Genomic DNA, 5,521 nt, shown 5'->3' with positions numbered 1-5,521 from the left:
GTTCAGCTGTAGGATTCAACTGTCGCTTTAAGTCAGGAAATGGATTTACACATCATAAAGCAAGTTTATAAGTAGCACTGCTGGTTTATAAATCTGACTAGTAAGTACCAAACAGAAAATATTCAGTTTATAAATCTCAGGCTATACTTTGAGACACCTGTTGACTGATTTACATGAAACAAAACTTTGAAGCTCTGTTGTTCTTAGCTTTATACAGTCGTGCCTTCCATATAAATCCCAAGCCCTGTTGCATGCAGCCTGTTTAGATTTATTTTTATCTCTTCATCTTCTATGATTACTCTTGACAATATAAAATAACAGTATTAATAGAAGCATAGCTAATCTGTAGCATACGGTAAACAAACTGATGCCGTATTCCAAACTCCACCTCATGCAAATTCAAGAGATGTGCCTATGTTTCAAAATGAGACCGAGGATCTGGCAACTTGGCTGTGAGAGATGCTAAATTGGCCCTTTGGGGCTGAGTCCTCACCACATGCCATAGGCAGCAGACGCTCTTGCTGCAGCTCCTATGAACTTGGGACCAGCACTGACCATTTGCAACGGCATGCAAAACCCTAGGGCTTACCCAGTTTACGGGCTACATGCTCAGGTGGCCATTGTATAGCTACCACCAGTGGTAGCTCAGTACACTTGTAATGAGATGCGCATGCTCTGAAATGTCTATGGAGCCAGCACAGCTGGAAACTTGTTCCTCCTAGGTGGGTAGGAGATCATCTGTGCCAGGAAAGGAATGGGGCTCGTTTCTTAGTACTGAACCCCTTCCTGAGACTACAGCATGTGCTTAGGGCATGCAAAACTTTGCAGGGTGGCTTTCAGCCTTGACACCACAAACCCTGGAAGGAGATACCCACCGTCACCCAAACACCCCTCATTGCCTGTCCCCTCCTGTTGCCCTTGCGTCTCCAGGAGCCCGCAGCTGTCATTGCCTGTCCCCTCCTGGTGCCCTCATGTCTCCAGAAGCCTGCAGCCCTCATTGCCCATCCCCTTCTGCTGCCCTCACGTCTCCAGGAGCCCGGTTTGTTTATGCCTCCATGCTCTGTGTTTCATAAAGTCAATACTTCTATTTAAAACAAGATAGACCTTTTACCTCAGAGGCAAAAGCTGCCATCCGTGATGCTCCTTTGCCTCCAGCAGGACCCCTGCCAGCTAGGAGCAACTCCTTGCTGGCGCCACGATGACTCAACAGAATTTGGCCCCAATTTGGGCTGGTGGGTCATGTGATTGGGTCTGTGCCTGGGTGAGTCATGTGATGGGAGAAGGTAAGAAGAAGGTCTGCAGGGTCCTGCTCCTTCCAGTTGGCACATGGGTCTGAGCAGGGCAGGTGGAAAGGAGCCCTGCAGTGCACGGGAGGCAGTGAGTTCCCAGTGCTTGTCCTCTTTCCTCCTCCTGCTAAATCCATGCTGGCAGGATCCCCAAACTACGTTTCCAGCCGCCTTTAGTGATTTATCCTGGTGCCCTGCAGGTAACTGGAAGGACAAATGCTGTTGTTGCTTCTCCTTATCTCCGGTTTCTTTGTTGTGTTAAGTGTAGCTAAAAATACACCTGAGGTTTCCTCGGTTGCTTTGGTTTCTCTTTTGTTTCCTTGTGAACAATTGGTGCAGTTGCTGTAGGGAGCTTTTCCCTTTCCAAGCAGGAAAGGAGGCAGTGTCAGGGACTGGCGAGGCAGCTGGGGGATCTCAGACAAGCCTGGAGTTACCCAGTAAGGACTTGCCCGTGGTATGGGAAAAGTCTGCCATGTTTATATCCAGTCTGAGCAGGATGGCTTAAAAGTGAGGGTGGTCGTGGCCTCAAGCATTGGGTATGTTAGGCTGAGTTTCGTGCACGCTTTCTGGCTGGTCTTAGTGGGGAAAAGTTATTGCTGGCTTAAATTAACCCAGCTTGTTTTGGCTGACCTGGGTTAGGGCACGGTGTCACAAGAAGTTATACCATCGACTGGGAGCAGGCAGGAACCTGGGGATCCTGATGGACCGCTGGAAAGATGCTGTAGATGAGGCCCTCTGTCCTGGCTCAGCTGCAGCTAGAGCAGGACATGCGAGCTGCTTCCAGCACACAGTTTGTCCTTTTGGAAAACACAAGCCAGAGCCCCTTGTGAAATCAATGAAGAAACACCAAGCGAGTCCAGTGGTGGAGAAATATGCCTTACCTGTTTTGCTGGACCAGGCTCACATGGAGAACCAGCTGTGCGTTTTCCTTAGCTTGTTTGTGGAGTAGTAAAATCCCTTGCAGATACCACAGTGGTCTTACCTTAACTTGTGTTTCCAAAGCTGAGTTCCTCTCTCCTTCCAGGATACGGTCTCATAGGTAGCAATGAAGTAGAAAGAGCAGGGCTGGACAGGGCTGTCACTTGAATGACAGAACAAAATTAGGCCTGTTATCTCCATATTATGTCTTTCAGTAGCTGAGCAGTTTCCCACTAAATCTTGGAAACGCTGTCAATAAAAGAAAAGGGAAAAATGAATAGCATCAGAAGCAAATATACCCTATCAGAGAATATTTTGGCACAGTAATTTGCAAAAACTGGCTGTGTTCCTGTTCAAGACTCTGAATGAAATATGTTGCTTTAGTTTTTGATACACTTTCCTGAATGAGAATTAAGGAGGCCGCTTACCTTATCTGTGGTGATTAACACTGGAGAGCAATTTCAAACTGGTGCGTAAGACTTCCTCTACTAGTTTACTTCTAGCCTATGTTTTTCTAGGCTTATTTTCCACTTTTTTTTTTTCCTTTCTCTTGCTTTTGATTTAGGATGAAAAAAATCTTTGCCATTTATTCAGCACCTCCACCCCATCCTTAATTGTACTGTGTGGCTTTGGTGAGAAAGAAGGTGTTTCAAGGTGAATATTTTAGCCAATGAGAAGTTGAGATCTAGCTTTGAAACGTGTGTAAATTGGGATCTACTGTTTCTCCAGAGCTCTAGGGACAGTGGTGACAGAGCAAACAGCAATGCACAGTGGCTCGTGGGCCTGTCCCTTCAAGCTGAGCTTGTGTGTTTGCATCCCATTCACATGAGCAGTGCAGAAGCGTCTGTACTGCTCTAGGGTTGCAACTTGCCAAACACTCTTAGCAGCTGAACCCATGCACCCGCCGGCGTGAATGAGAGCAGGACTTGACCTGCTTTCTTTCACATAATCTCTCTCGCTCTCTTTCTCTCTTTTTTCAGTAAGAGCTCTGTTTATTTGGTTGGCACACTGTGGTTCAAGAGCTTGATTCTACTTACTGGGGATGTTACTAGTCTGACAGCAGCCTATAATTACGGTATGCCATGCAGGGGTAGCGGGAGATACAGCAGCACTGGAATCTAGGGACTGCTAAATTCATGAGCCACTCAAGGGTATCTTAGCAGGAAAATGATGGTTGGTGTGACTAAGGCATGCAAACACTTCAGAACGTACCTAATAAAAACCTGTGAGTTGTCCCATTGAAGTAAACGGAAATACTAGTGTACTTGACCACGTATAAACACGTCCATAGGCTTGAAGGCTTGAATATCAATTTTGTTTGAGAATTGGTTTATATTCACATTGTGGTATGTCAGTTTATGTAATTATTCCACACTCAGGATAACTCTCCCCGCAAAAGTCAACGTGTATCATGGTTGTTTGTGTTACACAGTAACACATAGTAAGAGCATATGCTTATGCCATCAAGGCCATTTGTTCTCTATTTGTGGGAGCAGAAACTTTGCTAAAGTCAGTTGATATAGTATTAACATGCTCTTTAGTTTTTTCCACTTGCTGCATTTATTTTATTTCTAAGTTAATCCAAGTCTTGGACTGTAACTCTGGAAGGGTGGATGGTGCGGGTCACTGTAAAGTCTGCTGCATGTTGCTGGGAGATGCTGCATTAGCTCTGTCCTCATCAGCCTCTTCCACATTTCCAGCTCAGCAGTGATGTTGTTTTTGAGTGTTATTCTTTGATTAAGCTCTGATTTGTCTGGAAAGGTGAGTCACCTGTAATCAGCGCATTAAATGAAAGACCCAATTTGCTATTGAGAAATAATCACAAATTCAATAAAAACTTAATTCCACATTTACACATTCTGATGCTTTCAGCTCTATAATCACCGTTCCCTGTCGACCAAAAAAGTCTTTTCATTTCCTGGTATATGAATATAAACAACCATGCAAGGAGCTGCAGGCAGACACCGCTATTGACTTGTTCCCATGGTAGGTTACTGCATTTTCAGGTGCTTCTCTTCTTTCCTGGCGAATGTGGAATTTGATGTTTCTTTTGATGTTATTTTATAGAATAACAGATCTAAAAGTGTCATGTCAATTGGTGTTGATGCCCTGTCAAATCTGACCTGCCAGTAAGTGGGAGAAGTCAACATTCACCAGGTGTTCAAACTGTCTCCTGACCTGTATTTGGCGTGATTCAGGTCTATGTAAAAGGAATTTTTTTCCCCCCTCAATTATTTTTGCCACTTGGGAAGCTTTCTGCTGTGCGAAGCTAAATGACTCCCTGATCATTGAGATGTTTGTCCCCAAAGGAAGCCTCATAATGAGGACAAGCATATCGAGGGGCAGGAAGAACTGTTTAGCAGCTGATTCCTTATCGTCTCACAACTCTGCAGACACTGACTCCAGAAAACAAATGGGGACTGGTGTGCCTTGTGTGTGCTTTTTTTGTATAGTCAGATTCTGTGCTTTGGCTGAGATGGTCTTCTGAATGTTTAAACAAAATACAAAACATAAGAACAGCAAGGTCATTTCACAAGCAAAATTCTGTCAAGAGCACCTCTGTTACATATCTTTGTATAGGATAGAGAAAGAGAGTGGATTAGCTTCTTGGAGAGAAAGGATTTGGGGTGTGTGTTTCAGTGCAAGTTTGAACGGAGTGGCTGTTTATCGCATAGCGGGGCGGGGGAAGGAACATGAACCGAAGTGCTCTAGATCTTCAGTAGCAATGCCTGATCGGCCTACTTTATAGGCTAAGCAGAAAACAAGGTTTAGACACTCAAAGGTATACAGTAAAAGGGGAAGAAATGCCTGAGTGTAAGGAACGTTCTCTCTGTTGTTATGTTAGGTAACACTGTTATGCCAGAGGAACTTTTGTTTGAGTTTTGAGAAGGAAACTGATGGCTGAAGGATTGCTGTTTTTCTTATGTACTTACTAAGTCACACCAATGTGTAGAAGCACAGTTTATCAGCATGTTTTCCCTCCAGCAGTATTTCTAGAGCTAGGACAGTCCATCATTAAAAAAAAAAATACAAAGACAGGGAATGGCACATTTTATATCGGCTATGTCCAACATTTCCTCTTCACTTGGCACACGCAGGTTCAGTTAGACTCAAAGTGAGCCTAGGAAAATGATACAAGCAGAAGCAAAACAGGAAAATTGAGAGAAGTGCTTTTAACTGCAGTGATTTAGAGTGTAAAAGATAAATAATACATAGATTGGCATTACTTGCTAAAGTCAACAGTTGGATCCTCTGGAGACTTTATTGCTGAGAAATCATTTGTGCCTTCTGGAAGAGCTGGAGTAGAGTCAATTGTG

General features: G+C 44.2%; 1 long non-coding RNA gene across 1 annotated transcript; it reads right to left on the bottom strand.

Annotated features, from left to right (window-relative positions):
- Positions 1–2,294: 2,294 nt before the first annotated feature.
- On the bottom strand, positions 2,295–5,521 carry LOC138068732 (uncharacterized). The gene is made up of 3 exons (XR_011143450.1): positions 5,432–5,521; positions 3,417–3,974; positions 2,295–2,453 (listed from the first exon to the last, which is right to left on the bottom strand). It is a non-coding gene; the product is annotated as an uncharacterized lncRNA (long non-coding RNA).

Source organism: Struthio camelus, chromosome 11 (genome assembly GCF_040807025.1).
Source record: "Struthio camelus isolate bStrCam1 chromosome 11, bStrCam1.hap1, whole genome shotgun sequence".
NCBI lineage: Eukaryota > Metazoa > Chordata > Aves > Struthioniformes > Struthionidae > Struthio > Struthio camelus.
Note: the sequence above shows the minus strand (reverse complement) of the source record. Positions and strands in the feature narration are given on the sequence as shown.